Source organism: Phyllobates terribilis, unplaced genomic scaffold (assembly GCF_046119375.1).
Source record: "Phyllobates terribilis strain yellow unplaced genomic scaffold, ASM4611937v1 Scaffold_169__1_contigs__length_4117513, whole genome shotgun sequence".
NCBI classification, from domain to species: Eukaryota; Metazoa; Chordata; class Amphibia; order Anura; family Dendrobatidae; genus Phyllobates; species Phyllobates terribilis.
The window spans coordinates 3,087,007-3,113,162 of NW_027362929.1; the positions used below are offsets into that span (position 1 = coordinate 3,087,007).

At 45.1% G+C, this 26,156-nt stretch overlaps 20 non-coding genes across 20 annotated transcripts; all 20 read right to left on the bottom strand.

Annotated features, from left to right (window-relative positions):
- Positions 1 to 82: 82 nt before the first annotated feature.
- Positions 83 to 273, bottom strand: LOC141209314 (U2 spliceosomal RNA). The gene has a single exon (XR_012279512.1). It is a non-coding gene; the product is annotated as a U2 spliceosomal RNA (small nuclear RNA).
- Positions 274 to 1,393: 1,120 nt separating this feature from the next.
- On the bottom strand, positions 1,394 to 1,584 carry LOC141209316 (U2 spliceosomal RNA). The gene has a single exon (XR_012279513.1). It is a non-coding gene; the product is annotated as a U2 spliceosomal RNA (small nuclear RNA).
- A 1,121-nt stretch (positions 1,585 to 2,705) lies between these two features.
- LOC141209317 (U2 spliceosomal RNA) lies at positions 2,706 to 2,896 on the bottom strand. Its single transcript, XR_012279514.1, has one exon. It is a non-coding gene; the product is annotated as a U2 spliceosomal RNA (small nuclear RNA).
- A 1,110-nt stretch (positions 2,897 to 4,006) lies between these two features.
- On the bottom strand, positions 4,007 to 4,197 carry LOC141209318 (U2 spliceosomal RNA). Its single transcript, XR_012279515.1, has one exon. It is a non-coding gene; the product is annotated as a U2 spliceosomal RNA (small nuclear RNA).
- Positions 4,198 to 5,318: 1,121 nt separating this feature from the next.
- Positions 5,319 to 5,509, bottom strand: LOC141209839 (U2 spliceosomal RNA). The gene has a single exon (XR_012280029.1). It is a non-coding gene; the product is annotated as a U2 spliceosomal RNA (small nuclear RNA).
- A 1,120-nt stretch (positions 5,510 to 6,629) lies between these two features.
- On the bottom strand, positions 6,630 to 6,820 carry LOC141209320 (U2 spliceosomal RNA). The gene has a single exon (XR_012279517.1). It is a non-coding gene; the product is annotated as a U2 spliceosomal RNA (small nuclear RNA).
- Positions 6,821 to 7,943: 1,123 nt separating this feature from the next.
- Positions 7,944 to 8,134, bottom strand: LOC141209321 (U2 spliceosomal RNA). The gene has a single exon (XR_012279518.1). It is a non-coding gene; the product is annotated as a U2 spliceosomal RNA (small nuclear RNA).
- A 1,121-nt stretch (positions 8,135 to 9,255) lies between these two features.
- Positions 9,256 to 9,446, bottom strand: LOC141209941 (U2 spliceosomal RNA). Its single transcript, XR_012280126.1, has one exon. It is a non-coding gene; the product is annotated as a U2 spliceosomal RNA (small nuclear RNA).
- A 1,121-nt stretch (positions 9,447 to 10,567) lies between these two features.
- On the bottom strand, positions 10,568 to 10,758 carry LOC141210233 (U2 spliceosomal RNA). The gene has a single exon (XR_012280407.1). It is a non-coding gene; the product is annotated as a U2 spliceosomal RNA (small nuclear RNA).
- A 1,120-nt stretch (positions 10,759 to 11,878) lies between these two features.
- On the bottom strand, positions 11,879 to 12,069 carry LOC141209322 (U2 spliceosomal RNA). The gene has a single exon (XR_012279519.1). It is a non-coding gene; the product is annotated as a U2 spliceosomal RNA (small nuclear RNA).
- Positions 12,070 to 13,190: 1,121 nt separating this feature from the next.
- LOC141209323 (U2 spliceosomal RNA) lies at positions 13,191 to 13,381 on the bottom strand. The gene has a single exon (XR_012279520.1). It is a non-coding gene; the product is annotated as a U2 spliceosomal RNA (small nuclear RNA).
- Positions 13,382 to 14,502: 1,121 nt separating this feature from the next.
- Positions 14,503 to 14,693, bottom strand: LOC141210234 (U2 spliceosomal RNA). Its single transcript, XR_012280408.1, has one exon. It is a non-coding gene; the product is annotated as a U2 spliceosomal RNA (small nuclear RNA).
- A 1,120-nt stretch (positions 14,694 to 15,813) lies between these two features.
- On the bottom strand, positions 15,814 to 16,004 carry LOC141209324 (U2 spliceosomal RNA). Its single transcript, XR_012279521.1, has one exon. It is a non-coding gene; the product is annotated as a U2 spliceosomal RNA (small nuclear RNA).
- A 1,118-nt stretch (positions 16,005 to 17,122) lies between these two features.
- Positions 17,123 to 17,313, bottom strand: LOC141209325 (U2 spliceosomal RNA). The gene has a single exon (XR_012279522.1). It is a non-coding gene; the product is annotated as a U2 spliceosomal RNA (small nuclear RNA).
- Positions 17,314 to 18,437: 1,124 nt separating this feature from the next.
- Positions 18,438 to 18,628, bottom strand: LOC141210135 (U2 spliceosomal RNA). Its single transcript, XR_012280312.1, has one exon. It is a non-coding gene; the product is annotated as a U2 spliceosomal RNA (small nuclear RNA).
- Positions 18,629 to 19,751: 1,123 nt separating this feature from the next.
- On the bottom strand, positions 19,752 to 19,942 carry LOC141209326 (U2 spliceosomal RNA). The gene has a single exon (XR_012279523.1). It is a non-coding gene; the product is annotated as a U2 spliceosomal RNA (small nuclear RNA).
- A 1,123-nt stretch (positions 19,943 to 21,065) lies between these two features.
- LOC141210136 (U2 spliceosomal RNA) lies at positions 21,066 to 21,256 on the bottom strand. Its single transcript, XR_012280313.1, has one exon. It is a non-coding gene; the product is annotated as a U2 spliceosomal RNA (small nuclear RNA).
- A 1,119-nt stretch (positions 21,257 to 22,375) lies between these two features.
- On the bottom strand, positions 22,376 to 22,566 carry LOC141209327 (U2 spliceosomal RNA). Its single transcript, XR_012279524.1, has one exon. It is a non-coding gene; the product is annotated as a U2 spliceosomal RNA (small nuclear RNA).
- Positions 22,567 to 23,686: 1,120 nt separating this feature from the next.
- LOC141209328 (U2 spliceosomal RNA) lies at positions 23,687 to 23,877 on the bottom strand. Its single transcript, XR_012279525.1, has one exon. It is a non-coding gene; the product is annotated as a U2 spliceosomal RNA (small nuclear RNA).
- A 1,120-nt stretch (positions 23,878 to 24,997) lies between these two features.
- LOC141209329 (U2 spliceosomal RNA) lies at positions 24,998 to 25,188 on the bottom strand. Its single transcript, XR_012279526.1, has one exon. It is a non-coding gene; the product is annotated as a U2 spliceosomal RNA (small nuclear RNA).
- Positions 25,189 to 26,156: the final 968 nt, after the last annotated feature.

Consider the following 26,156-nt stretch of genomic DNA (forward strand, 5'->3'; position numbering starts at 1 on the left):
CCATCCCAAAATCCGACAAACAAGCAAAATGAACAAAAAGCATTGAATTCAATTCTTTCTGATTTTAGAAACTGCATTAAAGAAGGGGTGCACCGGTCCTGGAGATACTGCAATACCAGGTCAATGCGTGGAGTGGACAGAGCAAGCTCTTTTTCCATCTCCCTGTTCTAAAAATCCATTTAATATATGGTCCCCAGATAGGGGACGTATCAGATATTAAACTGATAAGAACAGATACTACACTTGATCTTAGCCAAAAGGCCGAGAAGCGATAACCAGAATTGGTTTCCGACTACGGTGCCACCCAAGGATTCTGAAAAGTCCATTTGTGGAGATGGCCACCTGGACTCCCGTTAAGAAGACATGCTGTCAACCTCTAGATCCCTCACATGCCTGCACTTTTCGGCTTGCTGCTGCTGCAATCCACGCGTTTTAGATCTGCATAACTCCACCTCTTTTAGCACAGTACCCTCAACCCCCGGCTGTTCCCACCCGCCTCAACACCGTTGGAAGGGAGGAGAACCAATTAAGGCGGGGGGGGGGTGGAACGAGCAGCTGTCTACCCTTAGCAGGAGGGTTGCTGATTAATTACCTCTCCTGCTGCTGCTGCTGCTGGCTGTCCAGCAGCAGACTGAAGGTGGCTGCTGCTGTGCGCAGGTATATAAAGGCTCAGAGCCTATTATGACATGCGCAGCCAGCGTTCCATTGCCACATTCCGTCTACTGCAGGCGGGATACCTGGATGGCTGAATGTCACTGAGAAGCTCACAGAGACCGCCATAAGCAACAGTTTAAAAGAATGCCACAGACTAATCAACCAAACTTTTTGGGTTGGTTTCTCTTTTATAGTCTGCAGGCATTAAATGAAAGAAGTCAGTGTTCCAGCAGAGGGAGACAACGTTTCAGAAAAGGCATTGTAGCAAACCAAAAAAGAAATTTTAAGCGCAGCAGAGTAACCAGCTCACATACCTGTTAGCTCAGGTGAGTTTAAAAGGCTGCTGTTGATAACAAGGGCATTTGCTAAATAGATGGTGTGTGTGCAACAATATACTGAAAGGTCAATTATATTGTGCAGCTTATCTCACCACCTGTAGTTATTTAGGTGAAAGCTCCAAAATGCTTGCCTAATATGTCTGTTTATCCAAAAGGAAGTATAGAGGGAGAGCTAGATAGATAGCATTGCATTACATTACATTACATGGCAATGCAATGCACAGTTGCTGAAGTTGAACCAAAATGAGCTTGTCATCTGGCTTCTGCAACTTTTAACATGAAAAATCCAATGAGGAGAAGAAAAGCAAAGCCAAAGAGTCCATCCCAAAATCCGACAAACAAGCAAAATGAACAAAAAGCATTGAATTCAATTCTTTCTGATTTTAGAAACTGCATTAAAGAAGGGGTGCACCGGTCCTGGAGATACTGCAATACCAGGTCAATGCGTGGAGTGGACAGAGCAAGCTCTTTTTCCATCTCCCTGTTCTAAAAATCCATTTAATATATGGTCCCCAGATAGGGGACGTATCAGATATTAAACTGATAAGAACAGATACTACACTTGATCTTAGCCAAAAGGCCGAGAAGCGATAACCAGAATTGGTTTCCGACTACGGTGCCACCCAAGGATTCTGAAAAGTCCATTTGTGGAGATGGCCACCTGGACTCCCGTTAAGAAGACATGCTGTCAACCTCTAGATCCCTCACATGCCTGCACTTTTCGGCTTGCTGCTGCTGCAATCCACGCGTTTTAGATCTGCATAACTCCACCTCTTTTAGCACAGTACCCTCAACCCCCGGCTGTTCCCACCCGCCTCAACACCGTTGGAAGGGAGGAGAACCAATTAAGGCGGGGGGGGGGGTGGAACGAGCAGCTGTCTACCCTTAGCAGGAGGGTTGCTGATTAATTACCTCTCCTGCTGCTGCTGCTGCTGGCTGTCCAGCAGCAGACTGAAGGTGGCTGCTGCTGTGCGCAGGTATTTAAAGGCTCAGAGCCTATTATGACACGCGCAGCCAGCGTTCCATTGCCACATTCCGTCTACTGCAGGCGGGATACCTGGATGGCTGAATGTCACTGAGAAGCTCACAGAGACCGCCATAAGCAACAGTTTAAAAGAATGCCACAGACTAATCAACCAAACTTTTTGGGTTGGTTTCTCTTTTATAGTCTGCAGGCATTAAATGAAAGAAGTCAGTGTTCCAGCAGAGGGAGACAACGTTTCAGAAAAGGCATTGTAGCAAAAAAAAAAAGAAATTTTAAGCGCAGCAGAGTAACCAGCTCACATACCTGTTAGCTCAGGTGAGTTTAAAAGGATGCTGTTGATAACAAGGGCATTTGCTAAATAGATGGTGTGTGTGCAACAATATACTGAAAGGTCAATTATATTGTGCAGCTTATCTCACCACCTGTAGTTATTTAGGTGAAAGCTCCAAAATGCTTGCCTAATATGTCTGTTTATCCAAAAGGAAGTATAGAGGGAGAGCTAGATAGATAGCATTGCATTACATTACATTACATGGCAATGCAATGCACAGTTGCTGAAGTTGATCCAAAATGAGCTTGTCATCTGGCTTCTGCAACTTTTAACATGAAAAATCCAATGAGGAGAAGAAAAGCAAAGCCAAAGAGTCCATCCCAAAATCCGACAAACAAGCAAAATGTACAAAAAGCATTGAATTCAATTCTTTCTGATTTTAGAAACTGCATTAAAGAAGGGGTGCACCGGTCCTGGAGATACTGCAATACCAGGTCAATGCGTGGAGTGGACAGAGCAAGCTCTTTTTCCATCTCCCTGTTCTAAAAATCCATTTAATATATGGTCCCCAGATAGGGGACGTATCAGATATTAAACTGATAAGAACAGATACTACACTTGATCTTAGCCAAAAGGCCGAGAAGCGATAACCAGAATTGGTTTCCGACTACGGTGCCACCCAAGGATTCTGAAAAGTCCATTTGTGGAGATGGCCACCTGGACTCCCGTTAAGAAGACATGCTGTCAACCTCTAGATCCCTCACATGCCTGCACTTTTCGGCTTGCTGCTGCTGCAATCCACGCGTTTTAGATCTGCATAACTCCACCTCTTTTAGCACAGTACCCTCAACCCCCGGCTGTTCCCACCCGCCTCAACACCGTTGGAAGGGAGGAGAACTAATTAAGGCGGGGGGGTGGTGGAACGAGCAGCTGTCTACCCTTAGCAGGAGGGTTGCTGATTAATTACCTCTCCTCCTGCTGGCTGTCCAGCAGCAGACTGAAGGTGGCTGCTGCTGTGCGCAGGTATATAAAGGCTCAGAGCCTATTAAGACACGCGCAGCCAGCGTTCCATTGCCACATTCCGTCTACTGCAGGCGGGATACCTGGATGGCTGAATGTCACTGAGAAGCTCACAGAGACCACCATAAGCAACAGTTTAAAAGAATGCCACAGACTAATCAACCAAACTTTTTGGGTTGGTTTCTCTTTTATAGTCTGCAGGCATTAAATGAAAGAAGTCAGTGTTCCAGCAAAGGGAGACAACGTTTCAGAAAAGGCATTGTAGCAAACCAAAAAAGAAATTTTAAGCGCAGCAGAGTAACCAGCTCACATACCTGTTAGCTCAGGTGAGTTTAAAAGGCTGCTGTTGATAACAAGGGCATTTGCTAAATAGATGGTGTGTGTGCAACAATATACTGAAAGGTCAGTTATATTGTGCAGCTTATCTCACCACCTGTAGTTATTTAGGTGAAAGCTCCAAAATGCTTGCCTAATATGTCTGTTTATCCAAAAGGAAGTATAGAGGGAGAGCTAGATAGATAGCATTGCATTACATTACATTACATGGCAATGCAATGCACAGTTGCTGAAGTTGAACCAAAATGAGCTTGTCATCTGGCTTCTGCAACTTTAACATGAAAAATCCAATGAGGAGAAGAAAAGCAAAGCCAAAGAGTCCATCCCAAAATCCGACAAACAAGCAAAATGAACAAAAAGCATTGAATTCAATTCTTTCTGATTTTAGAAACTGCATTAAAGAAGGGGTGCACCGGTCCTGGAGATACTGCAATACCAGGTCAATGCGTGGAGTGGACAGAGCAAGCTCTTTTTCCATCTCCCTGTTCTAAAAATCCATTTAATATATGGTCCCCAGATAGGGGACGTATCAGATATTAAACTGATAAGAACAGATACTACACTTGATCTTAGCCAAAAGGCCGAGAAGCGATAACCAGAATTGGTTTCCGACTACGGTGCCACCCAAGGATTCTGAAAAGTCCATTTGTGGAGATGGCCACCTGGACTCCCGTTAAGAAGACATGCTGTCAACCTCTAGATCCCTCACATGCCTGCACTTTTCGGCTTGCTGCTGCTGCAATCCACGCGTTTTAGATCTGCATAACTCCACCTCTTTTAGCACAGTACCCTCAACCCCCGGCTGTTCCCACCCGCCTCAACACCGTTGGAAGGGAGGAGAACCAATTAAGGCGGGGGGGGGGGTGGAACGAGCAGCTGTCTACCCTTAGCAGGAGGGTTGCTGATTAATTACCTCTCCTGCTGCTGCTGCTGCTGGCTGTCCAGCAGCAGACTGAAGGTGGCTGCTGCTGTGCGCAGGTATATAAAGGCTCAGAGCCTATTATGACACGCGCAGCCAGCGTTCCATTGCCACATTCCGTCTACTGCAGGCGGGATACCTGGATGGCTGAATGTCACTGAGAAGCTCACAGAGACCGCCATAAGCAACAGTTTAAAAGAATGCCACAGACTAATCAACCAAACTTTTTGGGTTGGTTTCTCTTTTATAGTCTGCAGGCATTAAATGAAAGAAGTCAGTGTTCCAGCAGAGGGAGACAACGTTTCAGAAAAGGCATTGTAGCAAACCAAAAAAGAAATTTTAAGCGCAGCAGAGTAACCAGCTCACATACCTGTTAGCTCAGGTGAGTTTAAAAGGCTGCTGTTGATAACAAGGGCATTTGCTAAATAGATGGTGTGTGTGCAACAATATACTGAAAGGTCAATTATATTGTGCAGCTAATCTCACCACCTGTAGTTATTTAGGTGAAAGCTCCAAAATGCTTGCCTAATATGTCTGTTTATCCAAAAGGAAGTATAGAGGGAGAGCTAGATAGATAGCATTGCATTACATTACATTACATGGCAATGCAATGCACAGTTGCTGAAGTTGAACCAAAATGAGCTTGTCATCTGGCTTCTGCAACTTTTAACATGAAAAATCCAATGAGGAGAAGAAAAGCAAAGCCAAAGAGTCCATCCCAAAATCCGACAAACAAGCAAAATGAACAAAAAGCATTGAATTCAATTCTTTCTGATTTTAGAAACTGCATTAAAGAAGGGGTGCACCGGTCCTGGAGATATTGCAATACCAGGTCAATGCGTGGAGTGGACAGAGCAAGCTCTTTTTCCATCTCCCTGTTCTAAAAATCCATTTAATATATGGTCCCCAGATAGGGGACGTATCAGATATTAAACTGATAAGAACAGATACTACACTTGATCTTAGCCAAAAGGCCGAGAAGCGATAACCAGAATTGGTTTCCGACTACGGTGCCACCCAAGGATTCTGAAAAGTCCATTTGTGGAGATGGCCACCTGGACTCCCGTTAAGAAGACATGCTGTCAACCTCTAGATCCCTCACATGCCTGCACTTTTCGGCTTGCTGCTGCTGCAATCCACGCGTTTTAGATCTGCATAACTCCACCACTTTTAGCACAGTACCCTCAACCCCCGGCTGTTCCCACCCGCCTCAACACCGTTGGAAGGGAGGAGAACCAATTAAGGCGGGGGGGGGGTGGAACGAGCAGCTGTCTACCCTTAGCAGGAGGGTTGCTGATTAATTACCTCTCCTGCTGCTGCTGCTGCTGGCTGTCCAGCAGCAGACTGAAGGTGGCTGCTGCTGTGCGCAGGTATATAAAGGCTCAGAGCCTATTATGACACGCGCAGCCAGCGTTCCATTGCCACATTCCGTCTACTGCAGGCGGGATACCTGGATGGCTGAATGTCACTGAGAAGCTCACAGAGACCGCCATAAGCAACAGTTTAAAAGAATGCCACAGACTAATCAACCAAACTTTTTGGGTTGGTTTCTCTTTTATAGTCTGCAGGCATTAAATGAAAGAAGTCAGTGTTCCAGCAGAGGGAGACAACGTTTCAGAAAAGGCATTGTAGCAAACCAAAAAAGAAATTTTAAGCGCAGCAGAGTAACCAGCTCACATACCTGTTAGCTCAGGTGAGTTTAAAAGGCTGCTGTTGATAACAAGGGCATTTGCTAAATAGATGGTGTGTGTGCAACAATATACTGAAAGGTCAATTATATTGTGCAGCTTATCTCACCACCTGTAGTTATTTAGGTGAAAGCTCCAAAATGCTTGCCTAATATGTCTGTTTATCCAAAAGGAAGTATAGAGGGAGAGCTAGATAGATAGCATTGCATTACATTACATTACATGGCAATGCAATGCACAGTTGCTGAAGTTGAACCAAAATGAGCTTGTCATCTGGCTTCTGCAACTTTTAACATGAAAAATCCTATGAGGAGAAGAAAAGCAAAGCCAAAGAGTCCATCCCAAAATCCGACAAACAGGCAAAATGAACAAAAAGCATTGAATTCAATTCTTTCTGATTTTAGAAACTGCATTAAAGAAGGGGTGCACCGGTCCTGGAGATACTGCAATACCAGGTCAATGCGTGGAGTGGACAGAGCAAGCTCTTTTTCCATCTCCCTGTTCTAAAAATCCATTTAATATATGGTCCCCAGATAGGGGACGTATCAGATATTAAACTGATAAGAACAGATACTACACTTGATCTTAGCCAAAAGGCCGAGAAGCGATAACCAGAATTGGTTTCCGACTACGGTGCCACCCAAGGATTCTGAAAAGTCCATTTGTGGAGATGGCCACCTGGACTCCCGTTAAGAAGACATGCTGTCAACCTTTAGATCCCTCACATGCCTGCACTTTTCGGCTTGCTGCTGCTGCAATCCACGCGTTTTAGATCTGCATAACTCCACCTCTTTTAGCACAGTACCCTCAACCCCCGGCTGTTCCCACCCGCCTCAACACCGTTGGAAGGGAGGAGAACCAATTAAGGCGGGGGGGGGGGGGTGGAACGAGCAGCTGTCTACCCTTAGCAGGAGGGTTGCTGATTAATTACCTCTCCTGCTGCTGCTGCTGCTGGCTGTCCAGCAGCAGACTGAAGGTGGCTGCTGCTGTGCGCAGGTATATAAAGGCTCAGAGCCTATTATGACACGCACAGCCAGCGTTCCATTGCCACATTCCGTCTACTGCAGGCGGGATACCTGGATGGCTGAATGTCACTGAGAAGCTCACAGAGACCGCCATAAGCAACAGTTTAAAAGAATGCCACAGACTAATCAACCAAACTTTTTGGGTTGGTTTCTCTTTTATAGTCTGCAGGCATTAAATGAAAGAAGTCAGTGTTCCAGCAGAGGGAGACAACGTTTCAGAAAAGGCATTGTAGCAAACCAAAAAAGAAATTTTAAGCGCAGCAGAGTAACCAGCTCACATACCTGTTAGCTCAGGTGAGTTTAAAAGGCTGCTGTTGATAACAAGGGCATTTGCTAAATAGATGGTGTGTGTGCAACAATATACTGAAAGGTCAATTATATTGTGCAGCTTATCTCACCACCTGTAGTTATTTAGGTGAAAGCTCCAAAATGCTTGCCTAATATGTCTGTTTATCCAAAAGGAAGTATAGAGGGAGAGCTAGATAGATAGCATTGCATTACATTACATTACATGGCAATGCAATGCACAGTTGCTGAAGTTGAACCAAAATGAGCTTGTCATCTGGCTTCTGCAACTTTTAACATGAAAAATCCAATGAGGAGAAGAAAAGCAAAGCCAAAGAGTCCATCCCAAAATCCGACAAACAAGCAAAATGAACAAAAAGCATTAAATTCAATTCTTTCTGATTTTAGAAACTGCATTAAAGAAGGGGTGCACCGGTCCTGGAGATACTGCAATACCAGGTCAATGCGTGGAGTGGACAGAGCAAGCTCTTTTTCCATCTCCCTGTTCTAAAAATCCATTTAATATATGGTCCCCAGATAGGGGACGTATCAGATATTAAACTGATAAGAACAGATACTACACTTGATCTTAGCCAAAAGGCCGAGAAGCGATAACCAGAATTGGTTTCCGACTACGGTGCCACCCAAGGATTCTGAAAAGTCCATTTGTGGAGATGGCCACCTGGACTCCCGTTAAGAAGACATGCTGTCAACCTCTAGATCCCTCACATGCCTGCACTTTTCGGCTTGCTGCTGCTGCAATCCACGCGTTTTAGATCTGCATAACTCCACCTCTTTTAGCACAGTACCCTCAACCCCCGGCTGTTCCCACCCGCCTCAACACCGTTGGAAGGGAGGAGAACCAATTAAGGCGGGGGGGGGGGTGGAACGAGCAGCTGTCTACCCTTAGCAGGAGGGTTGCTGATTAATTACCTCTCCTGCTGCTGCTGCTGCTGGCTGTCCAGCAGCAGACTGAAGGTGGCTGCTGCTGTGCGCAGGTATATAAAGGCTCAGAGCCTATTATGACACGCGCAGCCAGCGTTCCATTGCCACATTCCGTCTACTGCAGGCGGGATACCTGGATGGCTGAATGTCACTGAGAAGCTCACAGAGACCGCCATAAGCAACAGTTTAAAAGAATGCCACAGACTAATCAACCAAACTTTTTGGGTTGGTTTCTCTTTTATAGTCTGCAGGCATTAAATGAAAGAAGTCAGTGTTCCAGCAGAGGGAGACAACGTTTCAGAAAAGGCATTGTAGCAAACCAAAAAAGAAATTTTAAGCGCAGCAGAGTAACCAGCTCACATACCTGTTAGCTCAGGTGAGTTTAAAAGGCTGCTGTTGATAACAAGGGCATTTGCTAAATAGATGGTGTGTGTGCAACAATATACTGAAAGGTCAATTATATTGTGCAGCTTATCTCACCACCTGTAGTTATTTAGGTGAAAGCTCCAAAATGCTTGCCTAATATGTCTGTTTATCCAAAAGGAAGTATAGAGGGAGAGCTAGATAGATAGCATTGCATTACATTACATTACATGGCAATGCAATGCACAGTTGCTGAAGTTGAACCAAAATGAGCTTGTCATCTGGCTTCTGCAACTTTCAACATGAAAAATCCAATGAGGAGAAGAAAAGCAAAGCCAAAGAGTCCATCCCAAAATCCGACAAACAAGCAAAATGAACAAAAAGCATTGAATTCAATTCTTTCTGATTTTAGAAACTGCATTAAAGAAGGGGTGCACCGGTCCTGGAGATACTGCAATACCAGGTCAATGCGTGGAGTGGACAGAGCAAGCTCTTTCTCCATCTCCCTGTTCTAAAAATCCATTTAATATATGGTCCCCAGATAGGGGACGTATCAGATATTAAACTGATAAGAACAGATACTACACTTGATCTTAGCCAAAAGGCCGAGAAGCGATAACCAGAATTGGTTTCCGACTACGGTGCCACCCAAGGATTCTGAAAAGTCCATTTGTGGAGATGGCCACCTGGACTCCCGTTAAGAAGACATGCTGTCAACCTCTAGATCCCTCACATGCCTGCACTTTTCGGCTTGCTGCTGCTGCAATCCACGCGTTTTAGATCTGCATAACTCCACCTCTTTTAGCACAGTACCCTCAACCCCCGGCTGTTCCCACCCGCCTCAACACCGTTGGAAGGGAGGAGAACCAATTAAGGCGGGGGGGGGGGTGGAACGAGCAGCTGTCTACCCTTAGCAGGAGGGTTGCTGATTAATTACCTCTCCTGCTGCTGCTGCTGCTGGCTGTCCAGCAGCAGACTGAAGGTGGCTGCTGCTGTGCGCAGGTATATAAAGGCTCAGAGCCTATTATGACACGCGCAGCCAGCGTTCCATTGCCACATTCCGTCTACTGCAGGCGGGATACCTGGATGGCTGAATGTCACTGAGAAGCTCACAGAGACCGCCATAAGCAACAGTTTAAAAGAATGCCACAGACTAATCAACCAAACTTTTTGGGTTGGTTTCTCTTTTATAGTCTGCAGGCATTAAATGAAAGAAGTCAGTGTTCCAGCAGAGGGAGACAACGTTTCAGAAAAGGCATTGTAGCAAACCAAAAAAGAAATTTTAAGCGCAGCAGAGTAACCAGCTCACATACCTGTTAGCTCCGGTGAGTTTAAAAGGCTGCTGTTGATAACAAGGGCATTTGCTAAATAGATGGTGTGTGTGCAACAATATACTGAAAGGTCAATTATATTGTGCAGCTTATCTCACCACCTGTAGTTATTTAGGTGAAAGCTCCAAAATGCTTGCCTAATATGTCTGTTTATCCAAAAGGAAGTATAGAGGGAGAGCTAGATAGATAGCATTGCATTACATTACATTACATGGCAATGCAATGCACAGTTGCTGAAGTTGAACCAAAATGAGCTTGTCATCTGGCTTCTGCAACTTTCAACATGAAAAATCCAATGAGGAGAAGAAAAGCAAAGCCAAAGAGTCCATCCCAAAATCCGACAAACAAGCAAAATGAACAAAAAGCATTGAATTCAATTCTTTCTGATTTTAGAAACTGCATTAAAGAAGGGGTGCACCGGTCCTGGAGATACTGCAATACCAGGTCAATGCGTGGAGTGGACAGAGCAAGCTCTTTTTCCATCTCCCTGTTCTAAAAATCCATTTAATATATGGTTCCCAGATAGGGGACGTATCAGATATTAAACTGATAAGAACAGATACTACACTTGATCTTAGCCAAAAGGCCGAGAAGCGATAACCAGAATTGGTTTCCGACTACGGTGCCACCCAAGGATTCTGAAAAGTCCATTTGTGGAGATGGCCACCTGGACTCCCGTTAAGAAGACATGCTGTCAACCTCTAGATCCCTCACATGCCTGCACTTTTCGGCTTGCTGCTGCTGCAATCCACGCGTTTTAGATCTGCATAACTCCACCTCTTTTAGCACAGTACCCTCAACCCCCGGCTGTTCCCACCCGCCTCAACACCGTTGGAAGGGAGGAGAACCAATTAAGGTGGGGGGGGGGTGGAACGAGCAGCTGTCTACCCTTAGCAGGAGGGTTGCTGATTAATTACCTCTCCTGCTGCTGCTGCTGCTGGCTGTCCAGCAGCAGACTGAAGGTGGCTGCTGCTGTGCGCAGGTATATAAAGGCTCAGAGCCTATTATGACACGCACAGCCAGCGTTCCATTGCCACATTCCGTCTACTGCAGGCGGGATACCTGGATGGCTGAATGTCACTGAGAAGCTCACAGAGACCGCCATAAGCAACAGTTTAAAAGAATGCCACAGACTAATCAACCAAACTTTTTGGGTTGGTTTCTCTTTTATAGTCTGCAGGCATTAAATGAAAGAAGTCAGTGTTCCAGCAGAGGGAGACAACGTTTCAGAAAAGGCATTGTAGCAAACCAAAAAAGAAATTTTAAGCGCAGCAGAGTAACCAGCTCACATACCTGTTAGCTCAGGTGAGTTTAAAAGGCTGCTGTTGATAACAAGGGCATTTGCTAAATAGATGGTGTGTGTGCAACAATATACTGAAAGGTCAATTATATTGTGCAGCTTATCTCACCACCTGTAGTTATTTAGGTGAAAGCTCCAAAATGCTTGCCTAATATGTCTGTTTATCCAAAAGGAAGTATAGAGGGAGAGCTAGATAGATAGCATTGCATTACATTACATTACATGGCAATGCAATGCACAGTTGCTGAAGTTGAACCAAAATGAGCTTGTCATCTGGCTTCTGCAACTTTTAACATGAAAAATCCAATGAGGAGAAGAAAAGCAAAGCCAAAGAGTCCATCCCAAAATCCGACAAACAAGCAAAATGAACAAAAAGCATTAAATTCAATTCTTTCTGATTTTAGAAACTGCATTAAAAAAGGGGTGCACCGGTCCTGGAGATACTGCAATACCAGGTCAATGCGTGGAGTGGACAGAGCAAGCTCTTTTTCCATCTCCCTGTTCTAAAAATCCATTTAATATATGGTCCCCAGATAGGGGACGTATCAGATATTAAACTGATAAGAACAGATACTACACTTGATCTTAGCCAAAAGGCCGAGAAGCGATAACCAGAATTGGTTTCCGACTACGGTGCCACCCAAGGATTCTGAAAAGTCCATTTGTGGAGATGGCCACCTGGACTCCCGTTAAGAAGACATGCTGTCAACCTCTAGATCCCTCACATGCCTGCACTTTTCGGCTTGCTGCTGCTGCAATCCACGCGTTTTAGATCTGCATAACTCCACCTCTTTTAGCACAGTACCCTCAACCCCCGGCTGTTCCCACCCGCCTCAACACCGTTGGAAGGGAGGAGAACCAATTAAGGCGGGGGGGGGGGTGGAACGAGCAGCTGTCTACCCTTAGCAGGAGGGTTGCTGATTAATTACCTCTCCTGCTGCTGCTGCTGCTGGCTGTCCAGCAGCAGACTGAAGGTGGCTGCTGCTGTGCGCAGGTATATAAAGGCTCAGAGCCTATTATGACACGCGCAGCCAGCGTTCCATTGCCACATTCCGTCTACTGCAGGCGGGATACCTGGATGGCTGAATGTCACTGAGAAGCTCACAGAGACCGCCATAAGCAACAGTTTAAAAGAATGCCACAGACTAATCAACCAAACTTTTTGGGTTGGTTTCTCTTTTATAGTCTGCAGGCATTAAATGAAAGAAGTCAGTGTTCCAGCAGAGGGAGACAACGTTTCAGAAAAGGCATTGTAGCAAACCAAAAAAGAAATTTTAAGCGCAGCAGAGTAACCAGCTCACATACCTGTTAGCTCAGGTGAGTTTAAAAGGCTGCTGTTGATAACAAGGGCATTTGCTAAATAGATGGTGTGTGTGCAACAATATACTGAAAGGTCAATTATATTGTGCAGCTTATCTCACCACCTGTAGTTATTTAGGTGAAAGCTCCAAAATGCTTGCCTAATATGTCTGTTTATCCAAAAGGAAGTATAGAGGGAGAGCTAGATAGATAGCATTGCATTACATTACATTACATGGCAATGCAATGCACAGTTGCTGAAGTTGAACCAAAATGAGCTTGTCATCTGGCTTCTGCAACTTTCAACATGAAAAATCCAATGAGGAGAAGAAAAGCAAAGCCAAAGAGTCCATCCCAAAATCCGACAAACAAGCAAAATGAACAAAAAGCATTGAATTCAATTCTTTCTGATTTTAGAAACTGCATTAAAGAAGGGGTGCACCGGTCCTGGAGATACTGCAATACCAGGTCAATGCGTGGAGTGGACAGAGCAAGCTCTTTTTCCATCTCCCTGTTCTAAAAATCCATTTAATATATGGTCCCCAGATAGGGGACGTATCAGATATTAAACTGATAAGAACAGATACTACACTTGATCTTAGCCAAAAGGCCGAGAAGCGATAACCAGAATTGGTTTCCGACTACGGTGCCACCCAAGGATTCTGAAAAGTCCATTTGTGGAGATGGCCACCTGGACTCCCGTTAAGAAGACATGCTGTCAACCTCTAGATCCCTCACATGCCTGCACTTTTCGGCTTGCTGCTGCTGCAATCCACGCGTTTTAGATCTGCATAACTCCACCTCTTTTAGCACAGTACCCTCAACCCCCGGCTGTTCCCACCCGCCTCAACACCGTTGGAAGGGAGGAGAACCAACTAAGGCGGGGGGGGGGGTGGAACGAGCAGCTGTCTACCCTTAGCAGGAGGGTTGCTGATTAATTACCTCTCCTGCTGCTGCTGCTGCTGGCTGTCCAGCAGCAGACTGAAGGTGGCTGCTGCTGTGCGCAGGTATATAAAGGCTCAGAGCCTATTATGACACGCGCAGCCAGCGTTCCATTGCCACATTCCGTCTACTGCAGGCGGGATACCTGGATGGCTGAATGTCACTGAGAAGCTCACAGAGACCGCCATAAGCAACAGTTTAAAAGAATGCCACAGACTAATCAACCAAACTTTTTGGGTTGGTTTCTCTTTTATAGTCTGCAGGCATTAAATGAAAGAAGTCAGTGTTCCAGCAGAGGGAGACAACGTTTCAGAAAAGGCATTGTAGCAAACCAAAAAAGAAATTTTAAGCGCAGCAGAGTAACCAGCTCACATACCTGTTAGCTCAGGTGAGTTTAAAAGGCTGCTGTTGATAACAAGGGCATTTGCTAAATAGATGGTGTGTGTGCAACAATATACTGAAAGGTCAATTATATTGTGCAGCTTATCTCACCACCTGTAGTTATTTAGGTGAAAGCTCCAAAATGCTTGCCTAATATGTCTGTTTATCCAAAAGGAAGTATAGAGGGAGAGCTAGATAGATAGCATTGCATTACATTACATTACATGGCAATGCAATGCACAGTTGCTGAAGTTGAACCAAAATGAGCTTGTCATCTGGCTTCTGCAACTTTCAACATGAAAAATCCAATGAGGAGAAGAAAAGCAAAGCCAAAGAGTCCATCCCAAAATCCGACAAACAAGCAAAATGAACAAAAAGCATTGAATTCAATTCTTTCTGATTTTAGAAACTGCATTAAAGAAGGGGTGCACCGGTCCTGGAGATACTGCAATACCAGGTCAATGCGTGGAGTGGACAGAGCAAGCTCTTTTTCCATCTCCCTGTTCTAAAAATCCATTTAATATATGGTTCCCAGATAGGGGACGTATCAGATATTAAACTGATAAGAACAGATACTACACTTGATCTTAGCCAAAAGGCCGAGAAGCGATAACCAGAATTGGTTTCCGACTACGGTGCCACCCAAGGATTCTGAAAAGTCCATTTGTGGAGATGGCCACCTGGACTCCCGTTAAGAAGACATGCTGTCAACCTCTAGATCCCTCACATGCCTGCACTTTTCGGCTTGCTGCTGCTGCAATCCACGCGTTTTAGATCTGCATAACTCCACCTCTTTTAGCACAGTACCCTCAACCCCCGGCTGTTCCCACCCGCCTCAACACCGTTGGAAGGGAGGAGAACCAATTAAGGTGGGGGGGGGGTGGAACGAGCAGCTGTCTACCCTTAGCAGGAGGGTTGCTGATTAATTACCTCTCCTGCTGCTGCTGCTGCTGGCTGTCCAGCAGCAGACTGAAGGTGGCTGCTGCTGTGCGCAGGTATATAAAGGCTCAGAGCCTATTATGACACGCGCAGCCAGCGTTCCATTGCCACATTCCGTCTACTGCAGGCGGGATACCTGGATGGCTGAATGTCACTGAGAAGCTCACAGAGACCGCCATAAGCAACAGTTTAAAAGAATGCCACAGACTAATCAACCAAACTTTTTGGGTTGGTTTCTCTTTTATAGTCTGCAGGCATTAAATGAAAGAAGTCAGTGTTCCAGCAGAGGGAGACAACGTTTCAGAAAAGGCATTGTAGCAAACCAAAAAAGAAATTTTAAGCGCAGCAGAGTAACCAGCTCACATACCTGTTAGCTCAGGTGAGTTTAAAAGGCTGCTGTTGATAACAAGGGCATTTGCTAAATAGATGGTGTGTGTGCAACAATATACTGAAAGGTCAATTATATTGTGCAGCTTATCTCACCACCTGTAGTTATTTAGGTGAAAGCTCCAAAATGCTTGCCTAATATGTCTGTTTATCCAAAAGGAAGTATAGAGGGAGAGCTAGATAGATAGCATTGCATTACATTACATTACATGGCAATGCAATGCACAGTTGCTGAAGTTGAACCAAAATGAGCTTGTCATCTGGCTTCTGCAACTTTTAACATGAAAAATCCAATGAGGAGAAGAAAAGCAAAGCCAAAGAGTCCATCCCAAAATCCGACAAACAAGCAAAATGAACAAAAAGCATTGAATTCAATTCTTTCTGATTTTAGAAACTGCATTAAAGAAGGGGTGCACCGGTCCTGGAGATACTGCAATACCAGGTCAATGCGTGGAGTGGACAGAGCAAGCTCTTTTTCCATCTCCCTGTTCTAAAAATCCATTTAATATATGGTCCCCAGATAGGGGACGTATCAGATATTAAACTGATAAGAACAGATACTACACTTGATCTTAGCCAAAAGGCCGAGAAGCGATAACCAGAATTGGTTTCCGACTACGGTGCCACCCAAGGATTCTGAAAAGTCCATTTGTGGAGATGGCCACCTGGACTCCCGTTAAGAAGACATGCTGTCAACCTCTAGATCCCTCACATGCCTGCACTTTTCGGCTTGCTGCTGCTGCAATCCACGCGTTTTAGATCTGCATAACTCCACCTCTTTTAGCACAGTACCCTCAACCCCCGGCTGTTCCCACCCGCCTCAACACTGTTGGAAGGGAGGAGAACCAATTAAGGCGGGGGGGGGGGTGGAACGAGCAGCTGTCTACCCTTAGCAGGAGGGTTGCTGATTAATTACCTCTCCTGCTGCTGCTGCTGGCTGTCCAGCAGCAGACTGAAGGTGGCTGCTGCTGTGCGCAGGTATATAAAGGCTCAGAGCCTATTATGACACGCGCAGCCAGCGTTCCATTGCCACATTCCGTCTACTGCAGGCGGGATACCTGGATGGCTGAATGTCACTGAGAAGCTCACAGAGACCGCCATAAGCAACAGTTTAAAAGAATGCCACAGACTAATCAACCAAACTTTTTGGGTTGGTTTCTCTTTTATAGTCTGCAGGCATTAAATGAAAGAAGTCAGTGTTCCAGCAGAGGGAGACAACGTTTCAGAAAAGGCATTGTAGCAAACCAAAAAAGAAATTTTAAGCGCAGCAGAGTAACCAGCTCACATACCTGTTAGCTCAGGTGAGTTTAAAAGGCTGCTGTTGATAACAAGGGCATTTGCTAAATAGATGGTGTGTGTGCAACAATATACTGAAAGGTCAATTATATTGTGCAGCTTATCTCACCACCTGTAGTTATTTAGGTGAAAGCTCCAAAATGCTTGCCTAATATGTCTGTTTATCCAAAAGGAAGTATAGAGGGAGAGCTAGATAGATAGCATTGCATTACATTACATTACATGGCAATGCAATGCACAGTTGCTGAAGTTGAACCAAAATGAGCTTGTCATCTGGCTTCTGCAACTTTTAACATGAAAAATCCAATGAGGAGAAGAAAAGCAAAGCCAAAGAGTCCATCCCAAAATCCGACAAACAAGCAAAATGAACAAAAAGCATTGAATTCAATTCTTTCTGATTTTAGAAACTGCATTAAAGAAGGGGTGCACCGGTCCTGGAGATACTGCAATACCAGGTCAATGCGTGGAGTGGACAGAGCAAGCTCTTTTTCCATCTCCCTGTTCTAAAAATCCATTTAATATATGGTCCCCAGATAGGGGACGTATCAGATATTAAACTGATAAGAACAGATACTACACTTGATCTTAGCCAAAAGGCCGAGAAGCGATAACCAGAATTGGTTTCCGACTACGGTGCCACCCAAGGATTCTGAAAAGTCCATTTGTGGAGATGGCCACCTGGACTCCCGTTAAGAAGACATGCTGTCAACCTCTAGATCCCTCACATGCCTGCACTTTTCGGCTTGCTGCTGCTGCAATCCACGCGTTTTAGATCTGCATAACTCCACCTCTTTTAGCACAGTACCCTCAACCCCCGGCTGTTCCCACCCGCCTCAACACCGTTGGAAGGGAGGAGAACCAATTAAGGCGGGGGGGGGGGGTGTGGAACGAGCAGCTGTCTACCCTTAGCAGGAGGGTTGCTGATTAATTACCTCTCCTGCTGCTGCTGCTGCTGGCTGTCCAGCAGCAGACTGAAGGTGGCTGCTGCTGTGCGCAGGTATATAAAGGCTCAGAGCCTATTATGACACGCGCAGCCAGCGTTCCATTGCCACATTCCGTCTACTGCAGGCGGGATACCTGGATGGCTGAATGTCACTGAGAAGCTCACAGAGACCGCCATAAGCAACAGTTTAAAAGAATGCCACAGACTAATCAACCAAACTTTTTGGGTTGGTTTCTCTTTTATAGTCTGCAGGCATTAAATGAAAGAAGTCAGTGTTCCAGCAGAGGGAGACAACGTTTCAGAAAAGGCATTGTAGCAAACCAAAAAAGAAATTTTAAGCGCAGCAGAGTAACCAGCTCACATACCTGTTAGCTCAGGTGAGTTTAAAAGGCTGCTGTTGATAACAAGGGCATTTGCTAAATAGATGGTGTGTGTGCAACAATATACTGAAAGGTCAATTATATTGTGCAGCTTATCTCACCACCTGTAGTTATTTAGGTGAAAGCTCCAAAATGCTTGCCTAATATGTCTGTTTATCCAAAAGGAAGTATAGAGGGAGAGCTAGATAGATAGCATTGCATTACATTACATTACATGGCAATGCAATGCACAGTTGCTGAAGTTGAACCAAAATGAGCTTGTCATCTGGCTTCTGCAACTTTTAACATGAAAAATCCAATGAGGAGAAGAAAAGCAAAGCCAAAGAGTCCATCCCAAAATCCGACAAACAAGCAAAATGAACAAAAAGCATTGAATTCAATTCTTTCTGATTTTAGAAACTGCATTAAAGAAGGGGTGCACCGGTCCTGGAGATACTGCAATACCAGGTCAATGTGTGGAGTGGACAGAGCAAGCTCTTTTTCCATCTCCCTGTTCTAAAAATCCATTTAATATATGGTCCCCAGATAGGGGACGTATCAGATATTAAACTGATAAGAACAGATACTACACTTGATCTTAGCCAAAAGGCCGAGAAGCGATAACCAGAATTGGTTTCCGACTACGGTGCCACCCAAGGATTCTGAAAAGTCCATTTGTGGAGATGGCCACCTGGACTCCCGTTAAGAAGACATGCTGTCAACCTCTAGATCCCTCACATGCCTGCACTTTTCGGCTTGCTGCTGCTGCAATCCACGCGTTTTAGATCTGCATAACTCCACCTCTTTTAGCACAGTACCCTCAACCCCCGGCTGTTCCCACCCGCCTCAACACCGTTGGAAGGGAGGAGAACCAATTAAGGCGGGGGGGGGGGGGTGGAACGAGCAGCTGTCTACCCTTAGCAGGAGGGTTGCTGATTAATTACCTCTCCTGCTGCTGCTGCTGCTGGCTGTCCAGCAGCAGACTGAAGGTGGCTGCTGCTGTGCGCAGGTATATAAAGGCTCAGAGCCTATTATGACACGCGCAGCCAGCGTTCCATTGCCACATTCCGTCTACTGCAGGCGGGATACCTGGATGGCTGAATGTCACTGAGAAGCTCACAGAGACCGCCATAAGCAACAGTTTAAAAGAATGCCACAGACTAATCAACCAAACTTTTTGGGTTGGTTTCTCTTTTATAGTCTGCAGGCATTAAATGAAAGAAGTCAGTGTTCCAGCAGAGGGAGACAACGTTTCAGAAAAGGCATTGTAGCAAACCAAAAAAGAAATTTTAAGCGCAGCAGAGTAACCAGCTCACATACCTGTTAGCTCAGGTGAGTTTAAAAGGCTGCTGTTGATAACAAGGGCATTTGCTAAATAGATGGTGTGTGTGCAACAATATACTGAAAGGTCAATTATATTGTGCAGCTTATCTCACCACCTGTAGTTATTTAGGTGAAAGCTCCAAAATGCTTGCCTAATATGTCTGTTTATCCAAAAGGAAGTATAGAGGGAGAGCTAGATAGATAGCATTGCATTACATTACATTACATGGCAATGCAATGCACAGTTGCTGAAGTTGAACCAAAATGAGCTTGTCATCTGGCTTCTGCAACTTTTAACATGAAAAATCCAATGAGGAGAAGAAAAGCAAAGCCAAAGAGTCCATCCCAAAATCCGACAAACAAGCAAAATGAACAAAAAGCATTGAATTCAATTCTTTCTGATTTTAGAAACTGCATTAAAGAAGGGGTGCACCGGTCCTGGAGATACTGCAATACCAGGTCAATGCGTGGAGTGGACAGAGCAAGCTCTTTTTCCATCTCCCTGTTCTAAAAATCCATTTAATATATGGTCCCCAGATAGGGGACGTATCAGATATTAAACTGATAAGAACAGATACTACACTTGATCTTAGCCAAAAGGCCGAGAAGCGATAACCAGAATTGGTTTCCGACTACGGTGCCACCCAAGGATTCTGAAAAGTCCATTTGTGGAGATGGCCACCTGGACTCCCGTTAAGAAGACATGCTGTCAACCTCTAGATCCCTCACATGCCTGCACTTTTCGGCTTGCTGCTGCTGCAATCCACGCGTTTTAGATCTGCATAACTCCACCTCTTTTAGCACAGTACCCTCAACCCCCAGCTGTTCCCACCCGCCTCAACACCGTTGGAAGGGAGGAGAACCAATTAAGGCGGGGGGGGGGGGGTGGAACGAGCAGCTGTCTACCCTTAGCAGGAGGGTTGCTGATTAATTACCTCTCCTGCTGCTGCTGCTGCTGGCTGTCCAGCAGCAGACTGAAGGTGGCTGCTGCTGTGCGCAGGTATATAAAGGCTCAGAGCCTATTATGACACGCGCAGCCAGCGTTCCATTGCCACATTCCGTCTACTGCAGGCGGGATACCTGGATGGCTGAATGTCACTGAGAAGCTCACAGAGACCGCCATAAGCAACAGTTTAAAAGAATGCCACAGACTAATCAACCAAACTTTTTGGGTTGGTTTCTCTTTTATAGTCTGCAGGCATTAAATGAAAGAAGTCAGTGTTCCAGCAGAGGGAGACAACGTTTCAGAAAAGGCATTGTAGCAAACCAAAAAAGAAATTTTAAGCGCAGCAGAGTAACCAGCTCACATACCTGTTAGCTCAGGTGAGTTTAAAAGGCTGCTGTTGATAACAAGGGCATTTGCTAAATAGATGGTGTGTGTGCAACAATATACTGAAAGGTCAATTATATTGTGCAGCTTATCTCACCACCTGTAGTTATTTAGGTGAAAGCTCCAAAATGCTTGCCTAATATGTCTGTTTATCCAAAAGGAAGTATAGAGGGAGAGCTAGATAGATAGCATTGCATTACATTACATTACATGGCAATGCAATGCACAGTTGCTGAAGTTGAACCAAAATGAGCTTGTCATCTGGCTTCTGCAACTTTTAACATGAAAAATCCAATGAGGAGAAGAAAAGCAAAGCCAAAGAGTCCATCCCAAAATCCGACAAACAAGCAAAATGAACAAAAAGCATTGAATTCAATTCTTTCTGATTTTAGAAACTGCATTAAAGAAGGGGTGCACCGGTCCTGGAGATACTGCAATACCAGGTCAATGTGTGGAGTGGACAGAGCAAGCTCTTTTTCCATCTCCCTGTTCTAAAAATCCATTTAATATATGGTCCCCAGATAGGGGACGTATCAGATATTAAACTGATAAGAACAGATACTACACTTGATCTTAGCCAAAAGGCCGAGAAGCGATAACCAGAATTGGTTTCCGACTACGGTGCCACCCAAGGATTCTGAAAAGTCCATTTGTGGAGATGGCCACCTGGACTCCCGTTAAGAAGACATGCTGTCAACCTCTAGATCCCTCACATGCCTGCACTTTTCGGCTTGCTGCTGCTGCAATCCACGCGTTTTAGATCTGCATAACTCCACCTCTTTTAGCACAGTACCCTCAACCCCCGGCTGTTCCCACCCGCCTCAACACCGTTGGAAGGGAGGAGAACCAATTAAGGCGGGGGGGGGGTGGAAAGAGCAGCTGTCTACCCTTAGCAGGAGGGTTGCTGATTAATTACCTCTCCTGCTGCTGCTGCTGCTGGCTGTCCAGCAGCAGACTGAAGGTGGCTGCTGCTGTGCGCAGGTATATAAAGGCTCAGAGCCTATTATGACACGCGCAGCCAGCGTTCCATTGCCACATTCCGTCTACTGCAGGCGGGATACCTGGATGGCTGAATGTCACTGAGAAGCTCACAGAGACCGCCATAAGCAACAGTTTAAAAGAATGCCACAGACTAATCAACCAAACTTTTTGGGTTGGTTTCTCTTTTATAGTCTGCAGGGATTAAATGAAAGAAGTCAGTGTTCCAGCAGAGGGAGACAACGTTTCAGAAAAGGCATTGTAGCAAACCAAAAAAGAAATTTTAAGCGCAGCAGAGTAACCAGCTCACATACCTGTTAGCTCAGGTGAGTTTAAAAGGCTGCTGTTGATAACAAGGGCATTTGCTAAATAGATGGTGTGTGTGCAACAATATACTGAAAGGTCAATTATATTGTGCAGCTTATCTCACCACCTGTAGTTATTTAGGTGAAAGCTCCAAAATGCTTGCCTAATATGTCTGTTTATCCAAATGAAGTATAGAGGGAGAGCTAGATAGATAGCATTGCATTACATTACATTACATGGCAATGCAATGCACAGTTGCTGAAGTTGAACCAAAATGAGCTTGTCATCTGGCTTCTGCAACTTTTAACATGAAAAATCCAATGAGGAGAAGAAAAGCAAAGCCAAAGAGTCCATCCCAAAATCCGACAAACAAGCAAAATGAACAAAAAGCATTGAATTCAATTCTTTCTGATTTTAGAAACTGCATTAAAGAAGGGGTGCACCGGTCCTGGAGATACTGCAATACCAGGTCAATGCGTGGAGTGGACAGAGCAAGCTCTTTTTCCATCTCCCTGTTCTAAAAATCCATTTAATATATGGTCCCCAGATAGGGGACGTATCAGATATTAAACTGATAAGAACAGATACTACACTTGATCTTAGCCAAAAGGCCGAGAAGCGATAACCAGAATTGGTTTCCGACTACGGTGCCACCCAAGGATTCTGAAAAGTCCATTTGTGGAGATGGCCACCTGGACTCCCGTTAAGAAGACATGCTGTCAACCTCTAGATCCCTCACATGCCTGCACTTTTCGGCTTGCTGCTGCTGCAATCCACGCGTTTTAGATCTGCATAACTCCACCTCTTTTAGCACAGTACCCTCAACCCCCGGCTGTTCCCACCCGCCTCAACACCGTTGGAAGGGAGGAGAACCAATTAAGGCGGGGGGGGGGTGGAACGAGCAGCTGTCTACCCTTAGCAGGAGGGTTGCTGATTAATTACCTCTCCTGCTGCTGCTGCTGCTGGCTGTCCAGCAGCAGACTGAAGGTGGCTGCTGCTGTGCGCAGGTATATAAAGGCTCAGAGCCTATTATGACACGCGCAGCCAGAGTTCCATTGCCACATTCCGTCTACTGCAGGCGGGATACCTGGATGGCTGAATGTCACTGAGAAGCTCACAGAGACCGCCATAAGCAACAGTTTAAAAGAATGCCACAGACTAATCAACCAAACTTTTTGGGTTGGTTTCTCTTTTATAGTCTGCAGGCATTAAATGAAAGAAGTCAGTGTTCCAGCAGAGGGAGACAACGTTTCAGAAAAGGCATTGTAGCAAACCAAAAAAGAAATTTTAAGCGCAGCAGAGTAACCAGCTCACATACCTGTTAGCTCAGGTGAGTTTAAAAGGCTGCTGTTGATAACAAGGGCATTTGCTAAATAGATGGTGTGTGTGCAACAATATACTGAAAGGTCAATTATATTGTGCAGCTTATCTCACCACCTGTAGTTATTTAGGTGAAAGCTCCAAAATGCTTGCCTAATATGTCTGTTTATCCAAAAGGAAGTATAGAGGGAGAGCTAGATAGATAGCATTGCATTACATTACATTACATGGCAATGCAATGCACAGTTGCTGAAGTTGAACCAAAATGAGCTTGTCATCTGGCTTCTGCAACTTTTAACATGAAAAATCCAATGAGGAGAAGAAAAGCAAAGCCAAAGAGTCCATCCCAAAATCCGACAAACAAGCAAAATGAACAAAAAGCATTGAATTCAATTCTTTCTGATTTTAGAAACTGCATTAAAGAAGGGGTGCACCGGTCCTGGAGATACTGCAATACCAGGTCAATGCGTGGAGTGGACAGAGCAAGCTCTTTTTCCATCTCCCTGTTCTAAAAATCCATTTAATATATGGTCCCCAGATAGGGGACGTATCAGATATTAAACTGATAAGAACAGATACTACACTTGATCTTAGCCAAAAGGCCGAGAAGCGATAACCAGAATTGGTTTCCGACTACGGTGCCACCCAAGGATTCTGAAAAGTCCATTTGTGGAGATGGCCACCTGGACTCCCGTTAAGAAGACATGCTGTCAACCTCTAGATCCCTCACATGCCTGCACTTTTCGGCTTGCTGCTGCTGCAATCCACGCGTTTTAGATCTGCATAACTCCACCTCTTTTAGCACAGTACCCTCAACCCCCGGCTGTTCCCACCCGCCTCAACACCGTTGGAAGGGAGGAGAACCAATTAAGGCGGGGGGGGGGTGGAACGAGCAGCTGTCTACCCTTAGCAGGAGGGTTGCTGATTAATTACCTCTCCTGCTGCTGCTGCTGCTGGCTGTCCAGCAGCAGACTGAAGGTGGCTGCTGCTGTGCGCAGGTATATAAAGGCTCAGAGCCTATTATGACACGCGCAGCCAGAGTTCCATTGCCACATTCCGTCTACTGCAGGCGGGATACCTGGATGGCTGAATGTCACTGAGAAGCTCACAGAGACCGCCATAAGCAACAGTTTAAAAGAATGCCACAGACTAATCAACCAAACTTTTTGGGCTGGTTTCTCTTTTATAGTCTGCAGGCATTAAATGAAAGAAGTCAGTGTTCCAGCAGAGGGACACAACGTTTCAGAAAAGGCATTGTAGCAAACCAAAAAAGAAATTTTAAGCGCAGCAGAGTAACCAGCTCACATACCTGTTAGCTCAGGTGAGTTTAAAAGGCTGCTGTTGATAACAAGGGCATTTGCTAAATAGATGGTGTGTGTGCAACAATATACTGAAAGGTCAATTATATTGTGCAGCTTATCTCACCACCTGTAGTTATTTAGGTGAAAGCTCCAAAATGCTTGCCTAATATGTCTGTTTATCCAAAAGGAAGTATAGAGGGAGAGCTAGATAGATAGCATTGCATTACATTACATTACATGGCAATGCAATGCACAGTTGCTGAAGTTGAACCAAAATGAGCTTGTCATCTGGCTTCTGCAACTTTTAACATGAAAAATCCAATGAGGAGAAGAAAAGCAAAGCCAAAGAGTCCATCCCAAAATCCGACAAACAAGCAAAATGAACAAAAAGCATTGAATTCAATTCTTTCTGATTTTAGAAACTGCATTAAAGAAGGGGTGCACCGGTCCTGGAGATACTGCAATACCAGGTCAATGCGTGGAGTGGACAGAGCAAGCTCTTTTTCCATCTCCCTGTTCTAAAAATCCATTTAATATATGGTCCCCAGATAGGGGACGTATCAGATATTAAACTGATAAGAACAGATACTACACTTGATCTTAGCCAAAAGGCCGAGAAGCGATAACCAGAATTGGTTTCCGACTACGGTGCCACCCAAGGATTCTGAAAAGTCCATTTGTGGAGATGGCCACCTGGACTCCCGTTAAGAAGACATGCTGTCAACCTCTAGATCCCTCACATGCCTGCACTTTTCGGCTTGCTGCTGCTGCAATCCACGCGTTTTAGATCTGCATAACTCCACCTCTTTTAGCACAGTACCCTCAACCCCCGGCTGTTCCCACCCGCCTCAACACCGTTGGAAGGGAGGAGAACCAATTAAGGCGGGGGGGGGTGTAACGAGCAGCTGTCTACCCTTAGCAGGAGGGTTGCTGATTAATTACCTCTCCTGCTGCTGCTGCTGCTGGCTGTCCAGCAGCAGACTGAAGGTGGCTGCTGCTGTGCGCAGGTATATAAAGGCTCAGAGCCTATTATGACACGCGCAGCCAGCGTTCCATTGCCACATTCCGTCTACTGCAGGCGGGATACCTGGATGGCTGAATGTCACTGAGAAGCTCACAGAGACCGCCATAAGCAACAGTTTAAAAGAATGCCACAGACTAATCAACCAAACTTTTTGGGTTGGTTTCTCTTTTATAGTCTGCAGGCATTAAATGAAAGAAGTCAGTGTTCCAGCAGAGGGAGACAACGTTTCAGAAAAGGCATTGTAGCAAACCAAAAAAGAAATTTTAAGCGCAGCAGAGTAACCAGCTCACATACCTGTTAGCTCAGGTGAGTTTAAAAGGCTGCTGTTGATAACAAGGGCATTTGCTAAATAGATGGTGTGTGTGCAACAATATACTGAAAGGTCAATTATATTGTGCAGCTTATCTCACCACCTGTAGTTATTTAGGTGAAAGCTCCAAAATGCTTGCCTAATATGTCTATTTATCCAAAAGGAAGTATAGAGGGAGAGCTAGATAGATAGCATTGCATTACATTACATTACATGGCAATGCAATGCACAGTTGCTGAAGTTGAACCAAAATGAGCT